General features: G+C 41.0%; 1 protein-coding gene across 2 annotated transcripts in view; it reads right to left on the bottom strand.

Annotated features, from left to right (window-relative positions):
* Window positions 1–24,189, bottom strand: part of NCF4 (neutrophil cytosolic factor 4) — a 41,608-nt gene that overhangs the window by 14,461 nt on the left and 2,958 nt on the right. The window contains exon 2 of one of the 2 annotated variants that reach the window (XM_054077104.1): window positions 6,425–6,530. The gene's annotated coding sequence lies outside the window, so the exon portion shown is untranslated. The remainder of the gene's footprint in view (window positions 1–6,424; window positions 6,531–24,189) is intronic. The other variant, XM_054077113.1, reaches the window with a different exon arrangement.

Here is a 24,189-nt window from a genome sequence, read left to right as displayed (position 1 = left end):
AGATGCACCTAAAGTTAAAATAGTGCTGCATATTTCTGTTCATCTCCAGCCATAGTATAAATTTGTTAGGTGACTGATAAAATGAACAAGAATAATATTCTTAAAAGATGTCTGGTCTCATCATAGATTAATCGGTAAAGGAAATAACATTTTAATAGTCACTGCAAGGAAGCTGAATATCAGACAGAAACTCATACAGCAGAGTTGCCTTGCAAGATACTTTCATTCAACCTGTTGTTTTCAAAGGCTATGTGGAATATTTGTTTCTGTAGCATACGTATCATTAGCAGTTGAGTGTCTTTTCTTCCGTAGTCGCTTGAGGCTGAGCTGCAACTCGCGACACTGATTTGGGAAAAGTGATGTGGGGCTATGTTTCATTTTCTATTCATATTGCATACTTTTATAGCATACGTTTTTATGCTTACCATCAGCTTTACAGAATGCTTTAATACACATTTGCAATATTTATTTTCAAATGCAGTCATGTTTAAACCCCTTATCATTGTTACAAGAGCACATGAATAACGAATTACAGCTCTGCTACTCATCTCTGTCCTGTAATCTTCAGTGCTTTTTTGCTGGTAGTGTTACAAATTCCTTAGAAAGTAGTTGGTCCAATGGTAAGCTATGAAATCCTCTTTCTTAGGTATTTCCGTTCAGGACAGATGAAAACAAACCCATAAAAAAAAAAAAAAAATTGCTCAATTCATCCTACCTTTCTGAACTTCTCAAAAAAAACCAGAAATTACACAAATTATCATAGTATCATAGTATAGTTGGGGTTGGAAGGAACCGTAAAGATCATCTAGTTCCAATCCCCCTGCCATGGGCAGGGACATCTCACTAGATCAGGCTGTACAAGGCCCCATGCAACCTGGCCTTGAACACCTCCAGTGATGGGACAGCCACAACTTCCCTGGGCAACCTGTTTCAGTGTCTCACCACTCTTATGGTGAAGAAATTCCCCCTAATGTCCAGTCTAAATCTGCCCCTCTCCAATTTATACCCATTCCCCCTGGTCCTATCCCCACAAGCCTTTATGAATAGCCCCTCTCCAGCTTTCCTGGAGGCCCCCTTCAGGTACTGGAAGGTCGCTAGAAGATCTCCTCGGAGACTTCCCTTCTCCAGGCTGAACAACCCCAACTCTCTCAGCCTGTCCACATAGGGAAGGTGCTCCAGCTGTCTGATCATCTTTGTAGCCCTCCCCTGGACCCATTCCAACAGCTCCATATCCTTCTTATGTTGAAGACTCCAGAACTGGACACAATATTCTAGATGAGGTCTCACAAGAGGAGGAATAGAGGGGCAGAATCACTTCCCTCAACCTGCTGGCCACGCTTCTTTTGATGCAGCCCAGGATACTCTTGGCCTTCTGGACTGTGAGGGTACATTTCCGGCTCATGTCGAGCTTCTCATGGACCAGCACCCTCAAGTCCTTCTCTGCAGGGCTGTTCTCAATCACGTCATCACCCATCGTGTACTGAAAACAGTGATTGCCCCTACCCAGGTGCAGGACCTTACATTTGGCCTTGTTGAATCTCATGAAATTCTCAGAGACCCACTTCTCCAGACTGTCCAGGTCCCTCTGGTTGACATCCCGTCCTTCCAGCGTGGCAACTACACCACTCAGCTTAGTGTCATCTGCAAACTTGCTGAAGGTGCACTCAATCTCGCCGTCCATATCATTGATAAAGATATTAAACAGCACCAGCCCCAGTATGGACCCCTGAGGGACACCACTTGTCATGGATCTCCATCTGGACTTTGAGCCATTGACCACTAAACTGAGCTGATTGGTCTTATATTATTCATTAGATATTGGCTCAATCCATATTGACTGAGTGCATGGATAGTCTCCTTGTCACACATTGTGTTGCTAGGAAAAAAAGGCTCAGAAGTACAGATAAACAGAACTTTGGAAACTTGCTTTGATTTAAATCTGGGCGCAGTTTCCATGACTGTTTGTTTAGGGTGAAAAGTAACTAGCAGGCATCTGCAAAAGAGGACTATGATCACACCCTGCTGTTAAAAGCACAACTAAACAATATACCGTGAGCTAAAGAAATTTAAAGGTCAGCATCTACCACTGTTCCTGACAGTGGATTTCTAGAATAAATTACTCCTCAACATGAAAGACCTTTACAGAACCAACTATTAAAGAAATAGCAGCCTTTTTTTTTTAAATGATATTTTTCTTGAAACATCATACTAAATCCCCTAACTTAATCTCAGCTTTTGCACATCAATTGCTCGAGCAGAATAGGAAATAAGTATTGCAGGGAAAAAATACCACAAAAAGTGAGATTTTTCTTTAGTCATTATCAGCTATTTTGGAAATATGCATTCAACAGTACCATTCTGGATTTTCTTAGTTTGTGATGCCATAGACAGATCTTGACAGCTTTTCTTATGCAAAGCAATGTCCAAAGTGGCATTATGATCTTCCTCTCTGTGGAAAACAATTCCTCTTTTACAATAAACCTGCTTCCTTTTAAAATCTTTTAAAAAGATACAGGAATTCTCTCTGATACAGTAGGATCACTTAAGATTGGAAGAGTTAGAGGAAGTTTTACCAGAACAGTAGTAATTTCTCATTGATGACCAATGAGGCTTTCCATTCTTGCAGAGCTCGGATGGATATTGATGCCCAAGACTAAAAAGTTAAGTTAAGTGAAAAAAATGGAAGCTCAGAAACAGCAAAGAATATTTCTTCATCCAAGTAGCAAATCACTTCCAGAATAAAAGAGGCAAATAGGGGAAAAATAGGGCAGACCTTGCCTCTGCTGCTGTGTATAACAGACGTGGGCTGGAGGTGGACCCTTATGCTCCAGTAGACTACCAGTGTTGAAATCTAGTAACTGGTCATTGCAGATAAAGAAGTAAAAGAGCTTCAAGAACTCCTGAGAGAGCTATGCCTACAACCATTCCCCTAGAAGCTTAAAAAGCTTGTTTTAAGTGCAGAGCAGTAGTGAACCTTTGTGGCAGGAGAATATCTGTGGTTTAGTCTCATAATCATCTTGAGAGACAAAAATCTGCCGAACTTATTGATACTTGTGACAAAGAAAATTCTGTTTAGTGTGTTTCACAAGTTCAAAAGACCTTTCAAAACTATAAAAAAAAAAAAAAAGGAATTCACTGAACTTTCTCAAATCTCAAAGTTGGGGTTTTTAAAAATTTGTGCAGTGCTGTATTCAAACCATCCTACGCTGTTCCTAATAGTTTAATTTCCCCATTCATTTGATGAAATCCTGTGACTAAATTCCTTTTACTTAATTTAGCATCTTTACATAAGTCCGTTTAGTTCTCTGAATAGACGGGGAAGAGATACAGGCACTGGTGGCCAGTAAATTAGACATCAAGTGGGCCAGCTCCCCCTCTGAAGGTTTTATCTGTCTCCTTGGTATATACATGAATTATAAAGTAACTATATTCCCAATGTTGTCCCCTCAGGTTCCTGAAGTTAAGGAAATAAATCTGTGCCTTACTGTGGACCTAGTTATTACTGGTATAAAGATACCTTCTCATTTGGGACTCAGCTATATTTGGATATGCACTTTTACACTGGTATAATTGTCTTTACCCTAGGGGAGTTGTACTACTTAAGCTACACTGATATAGTCAAAGAAGCACAATTTTCTGGCACAGACACATTCCAGCCTGCTCATTATACAGAGTTTATGGCTCATTTTCTAACGGTTCATAAATTGGGACAATATTCCCTAATAAAACTGGGGAATAAAGGGGCTAGAAATTAGTGTAGGCAGGCAAGTGGCAAATACAGAGGCAATAAGCATCAAGATCCTGTAATTTTCAAAGTTCTCTTCTGTCAGTACTCCCCACAGCATATACCTACAGCCTGTCTCGCCTGCTGCCTCACCTACTGGCCTTCTATTACTTCAGACTTTATTCGTTGAAAGATAAGCTTGAGGAATGAGCCCACCAGTTGCCACACCAATAAGCAATCTGATCCCAAGCCAGCTGCCGGTCTGTCCATTGCAAGCGTGGAAGGCTGCAGTCTTTTTCTCTCATACCTCAACAGGCAGAAGGCTGCCTTGTTACGTGAAGCTGAGTCTGACTAAGAGACATCACAAGTGACTGCATTCAGTCCAGCCACTGGCTTGCTATATGATTCCTTATGCCTCAGCTTTGCCACCAGTAAAATGGGGCTAGCACTACTACTTTTCTCATAGGGGGAAGGTGAGGAGGAAAAAGGCTCAAGAGAGATACAGTTCTTTGGAAAAGTCAGGTGAAAACTGGGAAACTACAACCATTATCTTTAGCAACCCTCCTGCTCTCAAAATCACCTACAGTGCAAATTGAAAACAGAATGAAAACGTATGTCAATAAAAATATGCCGGTGATACTCTCATGCCAGGCCTTAGAACTGATTCCCAAACTCTTTGTAAAGAATGTAGTTGCTAAACTATCATATACATCAAACAGCATTAGCCAATCAGCCTGCCCTGCTATGGAAAACAACAAGGAAACAAAATTAAGAACATCTTTCCGCCCCAGAGTGCTATCAAATCTGGAAATACATCGTCATGCTTGTGGATTGCTTCATTAATCTAAGCCAAGCAAAGGTAGTGGGGGACAGTGAGGTTGGGATTTCAAGAAATGAGTCTGTGGTGACAGTATCAGTTTAGGAAATTCCCTGTCCTCATGTACTCTTGGTTTTCATGCCTCACAGGAAGGCACATCTAAGGTTGTGCTGCAAAGCACATCAGCTAACTGATCCCGCTGTAAAAACATTCTTTTAAGCCATGTATCAATTTCCCAGCCCGGCTCACAGCACTGAAATCAATACAGAGAATGAACGGGGGAGAATACATTAAACCAGGATTGCTAGCTGATACCTTTGACTTACAAAAGCAGAATGACAACACAGTGAATGTACATGTGTACATTTGCTCTGAAAATTCAGGCAAGTGTACATTTATGTCTCTTGGTAATCTCTCTCCACATCACATGCTAACACAGTCTTTCTCACACATACGCTTCAGGGCAATCTAACACTGGTGTGGCAAGGGGTTTACCACTTTTATGATGTAAGGAAGGAGCCAAAGTACACCCTTAAACCATGATCTTTTGTGTAATAGTTTTCTGAATGAGATAGGTGCTACTGAGATAGTATCTAAAGAACCTAGTCCTTGAAGTTTCTCTCTCCACTTTAGTGCCTTTGCCCTTTTTGCCATCACTTTTTTCAGTTTTCCAAATTACACTACAAAAAATTCATTTAAGCTGTTGCACAGTTTGAACGTAGTACCACCACGGTAGGTTTCTCACCAGGAATCAGACCACAGGGAGGTGAAAGAAAAGGGAGGCAGAAAACTATATGTCAATGGCACTTCTTCATGAGTGAAAAGTGATGTCCTTGTGAAAAGACAAAAAGTAAGAAATCTTCAGAACAAAGGAAAAAGAGCAAGTGAATGGGAAAAAAAAGAAAGAAAAATCAAACTTCGCTGTTACTAAGATATAAAATAAAGTCCATTTACTACCCAAATAATCTTTGCTCCAAGCCAGCTGGTTGGGATAGTTTCAGATACATCTGCCGCAAAACAGTAAAAGGTAGAGGAGGATTGATGTCCCGTTCCAGTTCTTTCTGTTCCACCTCTCGCCTCTGAGTTCTGCTGAATGTGACATTTTTCCCTGGCGCCTAATACACAGAACTCTGCTGCTAATTTTATGCACAGAGTTCTCATGCTGTGTAATTTGAGGCCAGAGACTCCTCCAACAGCCTGCCAGACAGAGTACACACACCCTTCAACACTGCTTCTGCCACAGAGAAATGGGGGCAGGGAGAAGGAACCAAGCCAAATAAGAAATAAGAAACAAGCTTCCCAAGTTGTCTGGACAACTTTTGGCTCTCAAATCTACCAGAGATCTATCTCCAGCTCTCCCTGTCCTGTTTGTCAACAGACCAGTCCAGTGGATTTGCCAACAGTTACAAAGACTCAGTTAACCCTAAGCACTGATTTCTCCCCTTTTTTTTTTCCTGTATTAAATTCTATCTGACTGGTCTAATACTAAATCAGGCTGTTGGCCACAAGGTTCTTTTAATACTATCCTGAGACAGCATAAGAAGTGATTTCTGCAAGATTATAATCAAGTACTTAAAAAAGAAACTGGTGTCTCTTTTTCCTCACCTTGGTTAACATCTCTGCATTTCACAGAGATAGTCTGCACCGTAAGATGTTCCACTAAATTAAGAATGCACAAGTAACTTTCAAAACCTGGCCTGATCGTGCTCAAAAGGGGATTGGACTGGATATAGCCCCATTAACTGACTAGAAAATCCCTTGTGCCAGGTGCCCTTCTTTACTTCCAGCTAACTGTACCAATTTTTGCTGAAGCCTTTTAGTGGAATCATCACTTTCTTCAGTAGAGGAAGTACTGAATTAGATCCATTTTTCATACTACTTACTTCTGCCCTGGGGCTGACGATGCTAGAAGGAAAATGTTCTATACCACTGTCTTCTCCCAGCTCCAACTTTTCTTCTTTGTGACTGTATCAAGAGACAGCAAGGGAACTACAGGTTAAAAACAAAAAAAAAAAGATCTTTCACACCAGAATTATGTCAGTAACTTCTCCTACTGCAAATACTTTATGCCAGAACAAAACAAACTGCATTGTCTAAAGACTTCTTTGGGTAGTACAGCATCCTCCTCACTAATGCTTCTTCTCTTATAATTATATTTACCGGCAGCATTAAGTACAGATCCAGTCTTAAAAAATGACAGATTTCAGGCCCTGCTGTACAGAAAGTGCTCTTAGAGCCCAGAGGCCTATGAAACTAAATAAAATCCTTCCCAAGAATCTGAGAAGAGCTGAGATTTTTACGGCTGTTCAGCTGCAACAGAATATCATGAGCTTTGACACTCAAAGAACTTTCTTTGCGGTTCCTGTCATCATGAAATATGTGCCTATGTAGAGAGAACAAGGAAGTAAAGACTGGGACGAGGAACATAGTCCTTTAAACTGTACCTAGGGTATGGGATAAACAAAAGATAAGGCATAAAAGTCAGGTAAGTTCATATGCTGATCTGATACAGCCGTCAGCATGCCCTGTGGAGAAAGAAAATGAAAGGAAAACCAGCAACAATGGACAGTTGACAAAAAAGAGGAAGAGAACAGGAATAAATAGGGATGTGTGGAAAGTAATGTAAAGAAAGATTGGGAATAACCTATCCCTCCTTTAAACACATGCATTGCATTTCCAGATTTGACCTACATGTGTCTGGCTATCTAATTTATGAGAGACATGAGGCTGACCAGCCAGCAGGCAGGCCATAAATTATATCTTTTAGATAAGCCAAGATGATTTACATTAGAAGAGAGGAAGGGGAAACTGACAAGAATCTTGCCCTTGCCCTCCTGGGCACTGCCTCTCATACACTTTGTTGGCACCTAAAAATCTGCAGGTGTCCTGAGGAGGCAATATTCCTTGCCAAGACCTCTCCATTATAAAAGCTAGTAGATCAGAGCCTTTTTTTCCACTGCCTGACAGGATGGCTGCCTAGCACAACTACGCTTTCAGATCCATGATACTTGAAATATTGCTGATTAAGCTTTGCTCAAATAATTGATTTTTTTCCTCTTATTTCATATATCTTCATTGTTTAGCTCTTTATTTCTCTCGATATATGCAAGAGAATTATTGTTCTTCTCCACTAAATGCTTATAAGGCTGTATCTGGAATATCATGACTAGTTTTGGAGCCCTCAAAACAAAATAAATGTTGACAACATGGAGAGAGTTCAACAGAAGATAAATAAGGCTGGAGCATATGATATATGAGGAAAGGGTGAAGTAAAGGGGTGTCGTGGTTTAACCCTGGCCCAGCCTAATTGACAGTCAAGCACGAGCTGTTGTAATCCTAATTCCCTTCTCCCCACCTCCTCTAAGGAAAGCGGAAAGGGAAATGAGATAAAAAAACTTGTGGGTTGCAAAATAAAATAGCTTTAATGAAACAACAATAATAATCATAATAATAATAATCATAATCATGAAAATACTATTAATGAGAAAATAATAAAATATATACAAATATAGAAAATTTTTTCCCCTAACCTCCAATGACTACGTCACCACAGATACTGCAGAGCAGGCATGAGGAAGAGGTCCCAGGCTGGATTCGACAGCAGGAGGGAATTGGACTCAGGAACTGGATTCAAGAACACAGGTCCAGGATCAGGATCAAAGACAGATGATGCCCTCAATGGACATCGGTCCTCAAAGAAGAGAGGTGATCCTTCACTTTTATACCAAGTATGACATATACGGGATGGAATACTGTGTTGGTCAGTTTGAGGTCACCTGTCCTGTCCACCCATCCCTGCAGGTGCGATTCTTTTTTGACTCTTTAACTTGCAGTGCTCCATCAGCTTGGTGATGGCCTTAGTTTCACAGGAATAAGTATAAGCAATGGCCTTTCTGCACACCAATGGCCTGTATTACCATTTCTAGAGAGAAATAGTATGAAAAACTTGCATTTAACTTTCAGAAAATGAAGTTACTCAGACAAGGCATAGCTGAAGTTAGAAAACTGGTTCTACTTTAGCTCGAACCTGAACAACAGATTTGTTTAGCTTAGAGAAGACTGGAAGGGAGATGTAATTGCTAATTCAACTAAACAAAATGGAGTTAAAATGAAGACATAGTGAGACTCTTCTCCTATGTGCACAGTTAAAGGACAGGAAACGAGAATCACAAGCTGCAAGAAAGGAAACACTTCATTGGATACAAGAAAAATGATTCAACATGACATTGAAACAGAGGTCGAGGAAGACTATGGGATCTCCATCAAGGGGATTCACAAACTTCAACTAGACAAGCTTGATCTAACTATTATATTCTCCTAGCTTTGAGCAATGTATTGCATAGATGTCAACCAGTGTTCCCTTCAAACCGTATTTATTCAATGTTCAGACACCAGATGCTATCTTCAGTTAACCAAAATCTCTCTATCAGTTACCTGTCACCTTATCCAGGACAATCTGCTTGGCTTAAATTAAATCTCACATGCATTTGGCAATCGTGAACATTTCAGACAGTCTACTGTACAGTGCTATAAAATAAAATTTCCTGTATAAAACGAAACAAAAAGGAATGTGAGGAAACACAAGTTCTCATAAAAAACAGGATTTTCAAAAACATTACTTATAATAACTTTGTGACAAAGTATACTGATGGATATTCTTGAATTGGATTGGATTGCCAGTAAGAAGCAAACAAATGACCTCTGTCTCTTGCTTATACTACCTCTTGCATCTGCAAATTCTTTTATCTCTGAACACCAACTTTTCCCTGCTCACCATTTTCCCCTTGTGGCACTCATCCCTCTCCGAGTCCGTCTTCCTCCTCAACCTACTTTTCTCTCATCATCACCTTTTGTTGTCTTTTCGATCCCTATCTGATCCTTTGTTCTTCTAGTCCTGAATATCTGATTCTGGGTTGGAAAAGAATTCTTCAAGGCACCTACCCTAAGGAACAGGTAATTATTTGGTTTTGGCCCTCCTCCTGCTTTGTCAGCTCTTTCCTGTCAACAGGTCTATCAAGTATGTGGGGAAGCTTTGCAATGACCAAGACAGCCATAAACCGACCTGGTAATCCCGGGGAAAGCCTGACTGCATTACTGATTCTTGTAAAATAAACAAGAGAATCTGATGCCTAAAGCAGCTTAGAGCAACCTTCCTCGAATGACACCTGACACATCAAGCATTCAGTGTTTGAAATGGGTGGAGGAGGGGAATACAGCCACTGTGAAAATTAATAGAGAGTCTAAACTTCTGCACTGCACAAGCACTAGATCTGCACTAGTTTTATTAGCAATAAATATATATAGTTCTTCAGGTTTCATTTTGCCTTAGTAGTTTGGCTCCCATAACTCTCAATCTCTTTACTATCGCTAGTGCCATAGTCTTTAGGCATCAAGACTCTTACTGTAAGAAATAAAAAGGTTATAGATACTTAGCATGTCTGGCTATATATCTGACACAGTGAAGAAAAGGATGAAGAAAAATTTATAGAACTAGAAATTGGACTCTTGAGCCCATCAACTAGTGAGCAGTCAGAAAAGCTGCAGAGTTTAACAAATATACCTGGTTCAGAGAAGAAGAAACACAGGCAAATTGTTTCACCACAGAACTATGGAACTCCAACTGGTATTTCGGAGACATAATTTGAAAAGTCAGTGTAATTCTGCTCTCACTTACTGAAAAGTTGTTGTGCGCATATGTTTGAATGCCAGACATAATGCACACCAATCCACCTATGTCATGATTTAAATATACAAATGGTTTATGAACTTCAGAAATGTTTATACTAGAAAAATTGCTAGTTTCTTTCGCTCTCGATCCATATTTTGATTCATCAGAGCAGACCAGTATTCCTACTCTGAATACTTTGTTTCCAATAGTGTTTTATTCCTCATGTTGCAGAAAAAAAAAAACTGAATACATAACACACTTGCCTACCTTGTCAATATAGTTCACATTCTTACCTCTACTGATGTTTGTCTTATGCTTTCAAAGACTTAACTCGGCTAAGGGCAGATACTCTACTTTTACATATAATCCTTCTTCAAATCTCAATGAAGTCTTTGCTGAAATAATAGCCACCCGGCTGCTAAACCCAGAAGATAATGAAACACTATGTGAAATAACATTTTTTTAAGCAGATTTAAGTTTTATCAAATAATTACTCCATCTTAATTTGAATAGTAATTATTCAAATACTTTTTGGTTTTAACCTTTTCTCACTTACGTCCTTTCTTGGGCCATTGGGCAATAGAAAAACTAAAAATGTAACTGTGGGATAGCAGAAGGAGGCATGAAAAAGGCAAGAAAAATGTCATTAAATAGTTACTATATTCTCACTTAGGCTCCAAATCTGGCTTCAGAGGGGGTATTCATAGTTTAAAAGTTAAGTATAAAGCAGAAGGCTGTGCAATATTACAGTGTCTTCAGCACAAGAATTATTTCTTGCTATGAGACACATAAGGACAATACTCATGGAAGGCCCTAGTTATAGTTGGACCTACAGACTTCAATGTAATAAAAAAAACAAGTGAGAAAGAAGCATCTACAAAAATAAACTTATAGTAATTTCTAATAAGTCTATCCTCCAAATAAATATCTGAGTTTTCTTGTACTCACCCAGTTTGAGTCTCCGTTTTTGACTGCATATATAAAATACTGGTCAACACCTGTACTTCACTAAGCACAGACAGCGTTAAGAAGAAGAAGAAGAAGAAGATTCGGTAGCCATGCTTAAGAATTTAGACTTGAGTTAATGCTGCCACAGAAGTGCAAAGACTTTATCTAAATATGGCAGTCTACAGAAAAGATGTAATGGGGAACAGGTGTTTACAATAGCTATTTTTTTAGGGGCTAGAAAACTCCCTAAAACTAGAGGAGAAATGTGTTTACTTTATGCTGTTGATTCCAGTCAGGGTACGCTTTCCTTCACTTTGTAAAGGGAAGACCTCTCTTATGTACTTAGACATTTGGCTCTCTTTCTCCAAGTGTCTGTATCTACAAAAATCCCTTCTTGCCTGAAAACAACATATTTATTTCTCTAAATTATGACTGTATGATGTGCTACCATTCCAAGGGACACTTTAACAGATGTTTTTGTTTGGCTGTCTCATCTTCAGGCTCCTTTTAAGGAGCTATTAGTCTTTAACGTTCCCTAATCCCCCAACTAAATTTATCAGCAGTTGATTGCAGCCAAGAGTTAAGCTAAATTAAACTTTTGAAATCCCCATACAGTGTATCAGATGCACTTCTGGTAGGGGAGGTGGAGCAGAAAGCTTCAAATGTTCCACTTACAAAGAAGCAGCAGAACCATGCTTTTCTCTAAAGGCTTCTCAAAGCTTCCACACATTTTTCAAGATCATCCTATTTCCCTCATTTTATAAACTCAACTATTGAAACAACATGTCATTTAACTCTGTATCAGGTGTGTGCATGCATACATGGGCATAAATTTGCACACAGGTAAGCACTTTCCTCTACAGATGTGTACATTATATACGGAGGAGCTACACACACACTTGGGTTAAGGCTGCATGAGTGCTTGAGACATCTGTTCCAACTGACACATGTGGTGAAAAGGCATTTATCTACATATATATTCTATTCACACACACACATATGTATGTATACACATACATACATACATATGTGTGTGTGTGTGCATCTGTTTCCCAGTTCTTATCCTCAGACAATCATTCCCTTGTTTGCTTGTCTCACAGTCATAAGTAATTATCAGAACAGCTATCCCGCCTGCTCTCACTCTTGCTCTTAGTGAATAGTAAAATACACAATGTCTTAAATAATTTGCATGTCAACATCAGTAGCTGGCTAGTTCTGATGACAATATATGATAAACCCTTATTATTCCAGAACTGTGAACTTCTATGGTACTTCTACTTCTACTTTAGGGATCTGAACAGGCTGGACTGCTGGGCCGAGACCAATGGGATGAGGTTTAACAAGACCAAATGCCGGGTCCTGCACTTGGGGCACAACAACCCTATGCAGCGCTACAGACTGGGGGAAGAATGGCTGGAGAGCTGCACAGAAGAGAAGGACCTGGGGGTGCTGGTTGACAGCCGACTGAACATGAGCCAGCAGTGTGCCCAGGTGGCCAAGAAGGCCAATGGCATCTTGGCTTGTATCAGAAATGGGGTCACCAGCAGGTCCAGGGAGGTTATTCTCCCTCTGTACTCGGCACTGGTGAGACCGCACCTCGAATACTGTGTTCAGTTCTGGGCCCCTCACCACAAGAAGGATGTTGAGGCTCTGGAGCGTGTCCAGAGAAGAGCAACAAAGCTGGTGAGGGGGCTGGAGAACAAGTCTTATGAGGAGCGGCTGAGAGAGCTGGGGTTGTTTAGCCTTGAGAAGAGGAGGCTGAGGGGAGACCTTATTACTCTCTACAACTACCTGAAAGGAGGTTGTGGAGAGGAGGGAGCTGGCCTCTTCTCCCAAGTGACAGGGGACAGGACTAGAGGGAATGGCCTGAAGCTCCGTCAGGGGAGGTTCAGGTTGGATATCAGAAAAAAATTCTTCACAGTAAGAGTCATTGGGTACTGGAACAGGCTGCCCAGGGAGGTGGTCGAGTCACCTTCCCTGGAGGTGTTTAAGGAACGGGTGGATGAAGTACTTAGGGACATGGTTTAGGGAGTGTTAGGAACGGTTGGACTCGATGATCCAATGGGTCCTTTCCAACCTTGTGATTCTGTGATTCTATGGGAGAAGAGGGACAATTATATATCCTTACACAACATCAAAAAAAAAAAAAAGTCAACCAAATGACCACACAAAACAAAACATAAAAAGGCACAATCCAGTATGCATCCTTTCTTAAAAAGAAAAAAAACACATAGAAAAATATGCATGCTTAAGAGGAAAGGGCACAGGATAGAGGTTTTTTACCTGTGGGACAGTAACTGCAATCTAAAACCATCAGCAGTTTTCAGAATTCACTGATACGTAACAAGAGAACTCTCTTCAACTGATTATGTCAATCAAATTCCTAACAGATTGGCCTTCTTTCTTCTAAGTATTTATTCAGTGGTACCAATTGATCTCTATCTCTTTCCAATTTCTGCAAGTCTCTAGAAGAGAGGCCTAGTGAAGTTGCCACTAAAAACACCAGAAAGAGTCCCAGTGACAAGTGTGGAAAATAGCTCAGTTCCTAAAACGACAACTGAGTTGAGAACTGAGCTCTATGGATGTAAAAGCAATTTTTGCTAACCAGGTTACAGTAAAGTGGTGACATAAAACCAAACTTCCTCTCCAAAGACTTCATAGCATTTATTCAGAGGACACATCAAAGATTTGTTTCCAAAATAATTCATCTATCATTTTTGCCAGGCTTTTTTTTATTTTCAGGAGAGAAAGTGTGTCCAAGAAGTGTGATTTCTGCTGTCTGTATCCCCATGGCTACTAGAAACAGCTAGAAAGGGAATTGGGCACATCACAGCACACAAAATGTCAGGTTAACAAATTCCAACACAACAGCTCAGAGAAACAGACGCTTACTTTCTCCCACCTTCATCCTCCCATATCACACTAAAAGAAAAGAAAACTAGCCAAAGCCAAGTAAGGGACACAAATATGTCCTTCAGAAATGTAAACTTCTCTAAAAATAGGATGAAAGGCTAAGCAAGTCATTTGTTTTTACTCATAGCAGTAATAAAGGTTCCTTGTAAGGGATTCGCAGAAGTTCTGTGCTGTTACAGTAGCATCTGTCTCGTCATTGCTGGAGAGAAATGGTGAAGAGGATTTAGACCGTGTGTAACCCGAGAGAGAAATCATCTGTCATTCCTTCACAGGGCATTAGCAAACTTTCTCTCTCCTGGGAGAAGGAAGAGCCACTCTCCTTCCCTTGCCTCTTGTGATTGCAGCCTTAAGCATTATTATAATATACATGCTTCTGAACAATATAATAATTATAAAAACCTAGCTCTATTAAGAAAGGGTAAGAGAAGCCCATTTGAAAAGAGGTGATATTCACAGGGTGAACCTAGTAGCAAAGGAAAGGTCAAGTAACAAATAGGTCTTCACATTGAAAAGGTTGATCCCTTTGCTCCACTCAACCGAAACTGCTATCACAAGCTATTCTTTTCACAAATAAGATCTAGAGCTAGAAAAAAGAAAAGGATTGTCTGCTTTGGAAGATATTATCCCAAGAGAGGATGCAACACGCTATTTGTTGTGCAATTGCGTGGTCTCATGCTAACAGTTGATTTGTTGGTGTTTCCGTTGTCTACCCTTTAACAGGAGAAAGCATTGCTGTAAAAATAAATCCCAAGACAGTCAGATGACAGTGATGGAAAACACCGAAGTTTGCTACCTCAAAAATCAATAAGGGTTTTAGTATGCTCTGCTATTGTTTTCTTTCTTTTCCAAATTAGAGGGCAGAAATGTCAACAGAAGTGCAGAAAAATAACAGAGGTGGTATAATACATTTCAAAGAAGCAAAATGCTGCCAATCAGCACATCATTTGTATCTCGCTATTCTCTGCTTCATCCAAAAGCAAGATATTAATGATCAATTCACTATTAATGATCAATATACTGAAACAGGTCATTCTTCTTCAAGAAAGAAACTTGTGTGTTCCACTAACAAGTTGGACAAGCTAACACTTGAATGTCCATCCTTTCCCTTAAGAAATTTAGCACAGTAATAAGAGCAGAGATTTCCTTCCAGCAGTCATTCATTTAGGCAAAATAACAAGATAAAGAAAAGAAAGCACAGGAGAACTCAGTGTTTGGGTCTGATTCAAGCTGTGAAGTACATGGAGATATTCTTTTAGTACCAAGAAGTTTGTTTTGCATGTTTCTGTTTATTAACAACTGGACTGCGGCCGTTCAACTCATTTCATCACTGGAAGAGTACCACAGAATAATGACTGTTATTTATTGATATTCTCCTTGACTGTATTCAAATCATAGAATCATAGAATAGTTTGGGTTGGAAGGGACCTTAAAGAGCATCTAGTTCCAACCCCCCTGCCATGAGGGACATCCCACTAAATCAGACTGCACAAGGCCCCATCCAACCTGGCCTTGAACACCTCCAGTGATGGGGCAGCCACAACTTCCCTGGGCAACCCATTCCAGTGTCTCAGCACTCTCATGGTGAAGAAATTCTTCCTAACGTCTAGCCTAAATCTGCCCCTCTCCAATTTACACCCATTCCCTCTGGTCCTATTTCCACAAGGCTTTACGAATAGCCCCTCTCCAGCTTTCCTGTAGGCCCCCTTCAGGTACTGGAAGGTTGCTAGAAGATCTCCTCAGAGTCTCCTCTTCTCCAGGCTGAACAATCTAAACTCTCTCAGCCTGTTCTCGTATGGGAGGTGCTCCAGCCCTCCGATCATCTTTGTAGCCCTCCTCTGGACCCGTTCCAACAGCGCCGTATCCTTCTTATGTTGAGGATTCCAGAACTGGACACAATACTCCAGATGAGGTCTCACAAGAGAGGAATAGAGGGGCAGAATCACTTCCCTCGCCCTGCTGGCCATGCTTCTTTAGATGCAGCCCAGGATACAGTTGGCCTTCTGGGCTGCAAGTGCACATTGCCGGCTCATGTTGAGCTTCTCATGGACCAGCACCCTCAAGTCCTTCTCTGCAGGGCTGCTCTCAATCACATCATTGCCCATCGTGTACTGAAAACAGGGATTGCCCCTACCCAGGTGCAGGACCTTACACTTGGCCTTGTTGAATCTCATGAAGTTCTCAGAGGCCCAATTCTCCAGACTGTCCAGGTCCCTCTGGATGACATCCCATCCTTAAAATCATGACCTAAGCCTGAGAAGATATATCATTTGTCTGTCATGTAAGTGGAATAATTGTTTTCTAATGAAATATTGACAATAATTAAACAGCTGACACAATCCTGCTCCTTTTCTGCTGCTAGTTATAGACTTTCTTAGCCAGCAGTTTCCACTTGGGAGGTCAGCCAGAATAGCCCCAGCTTGCCATTTCAGCATCACTGCTACAAAATTCTTCCTACTCACTGTTTACCTAGAAAGATATGACTTCTTTACAAACCTCTGACTTGTAAATCCATCTCACTGTACACTAACAGCTCTGGAACAAACTAGAAGAGCGTAAGAAAAAAATCCCCAAATTCATTAATGAATAACAATCAAAATTTGGATTAGGGCAATATTCCATCTGCTAAAACTGAAGTCAAATTTCCCCAAAAGCTGTTTACTCTGATCTAAATGGTTTGCCTGCTCTCCTACTAGCAGCCTAGTATAAATGGGAATAAGTAACGAAGTCATCTTTCTGCTGTGCTAGTTTTTCTAGAATATAACCCCTGTGGTAATAATTACATGGGCTTATTCGTCCCAGTGTGAACAACACCAGAGTGTCAATTATGACAAATGTCTGATACCCACAAGTGTTTGTTGTAAAAAACCCCAACTGTTTCCATTCTCTTAACCTTGAGGTCAGGGTTTCCCACTGGGACTAACAGCTTTTTTTGCTGCTGCAAGTATCCATTTGAGAGTTGCTGAGAGGTGTGATGATACACAGACCTACAGTTTTAGCACTAGCTCTTTTCTTCTTTGGTAATCTGAGCCTAATTCTCACCAGGGGTTTACACAGAAACACCTTTTACCGATTTTCGTTTGTCTTATCTCCTTTGGGTGATACTGTTTAAGAGATTTCACTTTCTTTTCCACACCATTTGCAATACAAGCTGGAGAGCCCCCACGGCCCAGTGGTAGCATGGACTATTATTGACCTAGATCTCTCTCCGGGGTATCTCTTGTAATCATTCGCTATTTCCAGCTTTTGAGCCAATTATCAGAGGAGTCGCGTGTAAAAATGGAACCACTCAGCTTTGATCCTTGGGATACAGAATCCTCTCAGGCAAACTGAAAAATAGTCCATTGCATAGACTATGAAGAAGTAATGGAACCTAAAAAGCCTGAATCAATCTGATATACTCCATCTGGCAGAAAGAAATAATAATTAGCATATAAAAAACAACTGACATTTTCAGTCACAGAGTAGTAGTGTAATATATATATACCCAAACAAATATGTTCATATGCAGCCTAAAGAGGACATATATGAACTCAGGGGCAGCATACAAGCAAAAGTGGCAGTAAACGTGGACTGAAGTTTCCTGTTTTCTATTAGAAAGAAAAAGATTTTTTCCTAGGGGTAGTCTGAGCCATTTATTTTTCATATGCATACTGTTCACCTGATCCTTCCACTTTTCACGCGTGTGGTATTATAAACTATGCTGAGGAAAATAAGTTAAGAACCACCATACCAGATCAAAATAAGTTTCCTCTAGTCCTCTAACCCAGCATCCTGTCCCCAACAATGGATATAGATAAAAGCCTTTGGAGGAATGTATGCACGATGCAATCACACTATGACACTTTCCCCTAATCCTATCCCAAATCCCAAACACTTTAGTTCAGAAACTTCACAAGCTGGCTATGGCCTGTATTAGTTTGATAACCTTCAACGGGTCACTCTTCCATTAATTTGCCCATTCTTCTCTCCAACACATAAAAGCTCACAACATTACAACATCCCTAGCAAGCAAAACTTAATAGGTGCTAATTCTTTACTGTGTAAATGTCTCCCTTGAAAAACTACAAGTTGTACTTACCAACATGAAAGATCTAGTGGTACTTTTGCTAGGAAAGATTTGTCCCAAAATTCTGAACAACTTCTAACACGGGTATTGACATTTCATCTTCTTAATAATTCCCAGTTGTGTTATATTAATTAAAATTTGTATTTACTGCTACTTCTCCAAAATAATTTTGGTACAGCATTTCTGGAATCCTGAATTACAATATTGTATGGTTTATGGTTACAGGGAGCACCTGAAGCATCTCACTTCAGCTAAAAATTATAGTAATATGATAGTTCTTTCTTTCTTTAGAAGTCGCATAGAGGACAATATACCTAAGACTTCGTGAGAAGGCCTCTAAACACAGTTGAGATCAGCACTGAGCTTTGCCTTGGAGAAAAATGAAGGGGTTCCTATAATAATGAATGTTGGCTATAAAATGCTTCAAAATATTTTTAATCAAAAACTGCTGCGGATATACAAATTATTTTTTAAATATTTTAAATCACTGTATGAATTCTTTCCACATCTAGATGTAACATGGATGGGTACTAGATTGTATATACGTCATGGACTGCAGCAAATTCAACCCGATTCATCATTCTTGTCTTATAGTTGGAGACTTTAAAAGATACTTTAGAATACATGTCGAGCTCAGGCAGCAAAGTAACTCCATACTATGCTGGAAACTACAAGAACAAGAATATGTCAACAAAACCAGAGGAATACTGAAAATAAGTAAGAAAATATGTTTACAGGTCTAGAGAGTCTGATTAATGAGAAAAGATGTAAAACAAATAATTCTGTAGAACTTGGCTAACCCAATGACTGAAGGATATTATAACTGTTGGTAAAATCAAATAAAAGGCATAAGCACGAAGAAGACAGTGGAAAAGAAGACTGATCCAGAGACTTATATGAGGTATCGCTGAGATTAAAATATATAAGAGAACTTTCAACCTGTAACAAAGAAACATTGCTTATGAATGAAACCTCTAAACTTTAGACTATGCTTTCAAATAAAGGAAGTCACATGGCTTCTTTAACAAATCAGTAGGAAAAGAAATGCAGGGTGAGTGAAAGATAGCTGACTGGTATCCCTGAAGACTAAAGTTGCTAGTCAAAACACACATACTAGACGTGGCAGAGAGCAGCAGGAAAAGCTTTCTTTTTAAAGTTCTATGCTGGCATTATAATGATAACATGAAAAATTTCAGGTACATCGGCTAATACGAACCAGGAGCACCTTATTATTCAGATTGCAGCTAGTTGTGTGTGGTGGGAAAGAGAAAAAGAAACTGTAGTGGATGAGCCACCCGATTGACTCTGCAATGTGTATTATCCTAAATAGGAAGCCCCGTCCTAATCTTTGCCTGAATTAACCTGATTGAGATATAGTAAATATGTAACCACATTACTGAAATTGATGAGTGCAGTAACATAAAATTCCTCCCTGAATTCTATAATTTCACATGTGAATTCTCACTGATCCTGTTGCCAAAACTCTCTGTGTCTTACAGCTTCAGGTAGATTTGTACAAATAACCTAGACGAGACAGATTTTAATTGTATTATTCTCACCACAAAAAAAACCCTCAACAACAAAAACCCTTTTAATGAATTAAATACTTGACATGTAACAAAGACCTCACTATGTGCCCGATGAGGTCACAAATCTGCTTTTCTCTTTGTAAATAAGCCTTAGTAGGAACTAACTAAAAGGATAAGAAAGGATTTCCACTGATCAGGATTGCTTTCACATGGCTGAATTACTCAGAGGAATCAAAATGACTAGACCTGCACTTGCCCTTCTTTCACTAGTGGAAAAATGCAATCAATCCAATGGAACAGACAGAAAAGGAAGTCACACTCCAGTAGCTAAAAAGACAGTCCTACAATCCTTATCCTCTCTTAGCTGCCAAAAGAAGGTAAAAGAGAAATTCTGATAGCTACCAAATGGAAATAGAGCATCCAGCTAACAACCACAAGATACTGATATCTCTAAACCAGAATCATATCTTGATACTACATCAAGGGAACATAATATGTGAAAATGTAATGCAAACCTCACGTCACTGAATTTAGTAAACAGCATACTGAGAATCATACTGTTCCAAAGGCAACATACCAGTTGGTTGAAACGTTTGGACCCCCAAGAGTCAGTTGTATCATATAGTAATTAAATATAACGTCTCACCTGCTCTGAGCTAGGGCACAAGCACATTGTTTGAGAGAAATAAAGGAGGCTACCTGAAAGGTGATATTACTTCCCCTATCACTACAGCACACTGAAAATTCACTCTACTACAGGAAGTGTAGTGAAAAGAAAAAAGAGAGAGAGAGAGAGAGAGAGAACGTTAAACCAATTGAATTAACCTTTGCCATGTTTGGTTCAATAAAGCTTCCACTTTAGAAATTATCTAAAGCTGCTGGAGAATTTCCAATTCATTACAGAACTCAGCATCAAAATTATATTGTGAGTAGAGAAATGTATTTAAATATTCTTATACCAATCATATCTCAATTACTTCGCTTCTAGGATTAATTATCAAGCTCAAAGAATCAAATCCCACTTTTACAGCATCTGACTTTTCCAAAAGATAATTTCAGTTGTATCACAACAGCCTTGGTTGCCTTTTAACGTAAAAACTCTTATGTTTCAAGTCCTGAAACAGAAAAAGTTCTTCTTTTACCCACAAATATATTCCAGATAAATGTGATTCAGCCTTTTATAAAATGTTTCCCCTTGCCAGAAAAACATTAAATACAAGGAAAAGTGTCCCCAGATATATTACAGAATGGCAAATAGCTCTCAATGGCAGTTTTATTATTGTTATTATTGCTTGACAGAGCGAAAATAGAGGTGTCTTCAAAGGTGTCTTTCCCTGGAATTAGCAACTCAGCATAAAGAGAATTTATACCCTGAAAAGGTTGCAGTCAACGTATTGTGACTGTATATATAGTGTCTCTTCATTTACAATGCTCCACCTCTTCTAAGAAAGCTCAAGTTGTAAATTTTTTAGCCTGCCACAGCACGTTGCCCAGAGGAAGCCCAGAATGGAGATTTTGGATGTTCCCATAAGTATGTGCAACCAGAATTACACAATTGAGTTTGCTACTGCCTATAGGAGAAATTACTTATGTCTTCCTACAAGACCAAGAGGTAAAGCTGAATGTTGAATCTTTAGCAGCAAGATGCAGTTTAGGGTTGTTCTCTCTGTTTTGAGTGGTACCTGCCAGGGATAAAGAGAGAAAAGGACAAACACCTGGGCATGTTTTTGCTTTCCCTCAGTCTGATAAGAAGGTTACATCTTCCTGCTCCCTTCCTTCTGAGCAGGGTCCCATCCCTTGAACTGAACGGATTAATCGTGACAGATCTCCACCTCCATCTGATGGAAGATGAAGTGCCCATTTGCCCCCAAACAGCTGATTCATACCTTCTGCCTCTCCCCTTAACAATAATGCTTCAAGCGGATCGTCAGTTTGCCGAGGTAATAGGTTTTCACAGCCAGGGGAAGGTGAGTGCCAAGGATTATTAATAGCGTTCCTTGATTAGTTAAGGGAAAGATAAATGTGACACCGCCACCAAAATCCCTGAATCTGATACCAGTGAGGAGTGGGTATCACCTGCCAAAAATAGAAAGAGCAAGAGAGATTATATAAGTGGGGTTCCTACCCCGAGTTCCACCTCTTTTTGACCACCTCCGTATCTCACACCCTTTCCAAGCGTGCTTAGGAGAGATCCAAAAGGTAAGTAGCAAGAAAATGTTCAAACTTCCACAGCAAACGTGGATTCGCCCGCTCCCGACAGGAACCCAGGACCTTCGCCCGAAGGAAATCTGATACGGATACCCTCCATCACTCCGACCCTACCCCTTTTCCCCCAAACAAAAGCCCAGAGACAAAGAGGTGCAAATCTTCCACCTACAGAAGAATGGTTTCCCTCAGAGAAGACTGAAAGCGAGAAGGGCTGTTAAAAGGAGGAAATAGGTGAACAATTGAGAGGGGGAGGAAGCGAGGAGAAAAGCAGGGGGGAAAGTGAGAAAATGGAAATAACAGAAAAGGAAAGGGGAGGGATGAAAGCGAACGAGAGTGCGAGCGAGGACCCGGTGAACAGAATTTACTGAAATGCTCGGTCATGAACCAAAGGCCCTCCGAAATGGGCCACAGAGGTGAAAGCTCTCTTTACGCACAGACGATCTTAAGTGATGAGATGAAGTTGTTCTCCTTGGTGTTGTCATTAGGAAGATAAAGGAAATGTGTGTTGCCCCCCTTTTTTTTTTTTCCTTTTTTTTTGCAAAGGACTCACGGCTTTCTGCTTCAACTTTTGGCATGGGGGCTTCTTGCTGTTCGTGCAACTCTCCACTGCATTGCTCGCTTCTGACAAGAGCGGTTTGATTTCTATTTGATTTATTTGACCGTTTTACTTAGTACGAATATCATCCTCCTGGCGCTGGTGGAAGGCAGAGTTGATCTGTGGGAAAGCTTCTGGGTAGACAACTTGGAAATCCACGGTGTGGATTTTGCAAGCAGTTCGGGCAGGAAAATTGGCAAAACCTCAGAAATACAGAAAAACGCGTCATTCATCTCGCAGGGATGATGAGAAGAAGGTGAAGGGTCGAGTGTGGAACTGCCAATTCGTGAAACGCCTTTTTTATATATATATATTAGAATAACATCGCAGTTTTGACTAAAGCTTGGAGGTTTAAAGCTTCTAGAAGTTTGCTATCTGTCCTAGAGAGTTATTCCCTCGGTATCAGCCCCCCAGCCGCCTGCTTTTTAACCCTTTGTGTTCGCTGCTTTTCACTGTTCTGGCCTCTCGACTTCCTAAGGGGGAGCTCGGGGGTGGGGGGGGAGGGAAAAGCGTTCTTTATTCCATCCAGGCGGCTCCACCTGATCCCAAGCCTCATTTTTCTGGCACCTCTCACGTTTCGCCTTCACAGCACGATGAGGCCGGAGAGGCCCCGGCGGATCCGATGACGAGGGATAGCGGGGCCGCTCGCGCATCGTTAGGGATGCGGAGGATCCAGGATTCCAGGACATAAGGAATGCGTCTCGGAGGCTGTGTTAGCTACGCGCCTCTGGCCGGTTCGCTTGGCGTGAGGCTAATTAACCCGATTGACGTCTGCCAAGCACAGCAGGGTCGAGTTCCTGGCGAGGGCAGCCCTCCAAAGGCGCTTTGCCTAGTCAGCAAAGAGGGGCTGACACCGAAACACAAGAGACCCGCGAGGAAAGCATCTCCGGCCGCGGGCAGGAGATTCCCGGTTGCAGGGACCTAACAGGAGGCTCCTTGGCTCCGGGAAGGAGGAAACCTCAGTGATGGCGCTGCAAAAGGTTCCTAAGAAAGAAAAGAAACGGTGGAGACTGAGGCCCAGCTCCTTCGCAGCCCGCAGCGATGCGGAGCTTGGCAGAGCAGGGGAGCGGGTGCCGAGGTCGCACCAGGGAAAAAGCGTCTCTGATGGGAACAAGAAGAGACTCTTCTCTCTTCTGCCAGTTAAGGAAAAGCAAAGGGTGAGGGCAATGACAGAAGATCACGCACATAGAATTGCTAGGCTGGAAAAGACCTCTGAGATCGAGTCCAACCGCACCTGACCATTGATTTCTCTTCGTAAATAGCTGGGTCTCCTTTTAACCTTACCGCAGAACAGACGGACTAATTGGGCTTTAACCTGTGCTACAGGAGGCTTTTTCAGCTCCGTTTTCCAAGCTTAATCTCCCAAGAGACCCGAGTAACCCCAGTGGTGTCTTTACAGCACCTTTTTTACCTCTCAGCTCCGAAACAACGCGGGGAGCTGAGCGAGAACCTCCCATGAGGGAAGATGCGAGGAGCCCTTGTGTCGGGACAGCATCCCAGCGCACCGCTCCTCTTTCCTTGTAGAGCAGGAGAAGCACTCAGCCTGGGAAGACGGACTCGCCTTCCTCATCCGTTTCATTGTTTGTCCTTGGAGAAAAACAAGTCTCTCTTGTAGCTCAGGAAATACAGGGAAATGGGGGTATGTGGGTGTGTGTGTGGGGGGGATGTCGGTCCAACGAGAGGAAAACGTCAGTCCCTCCCACAACTAAGAGCTGCTGTTT

This window comes from Cuculus canorus, chromosome 1 (genome assembly GCF_017976375.1).
Source record: "Cuculus canorus isolate bCucCan1 chromosome 1, bCucCan1.pri, whole genome shotgun sequence".
Taxonomy (NCBI): domain Eukaryota; kingdom Metazoa; phylum Chordata; class Aves; order Cuculiformes; family Cuculidae; genus Cuculus; species Cuculus canorus.
The sequence above is the reverse complement of the archived record's forward strand: the minus strand, read 5'-3'. Positions and strand labels throughout refer to the sequence as shown.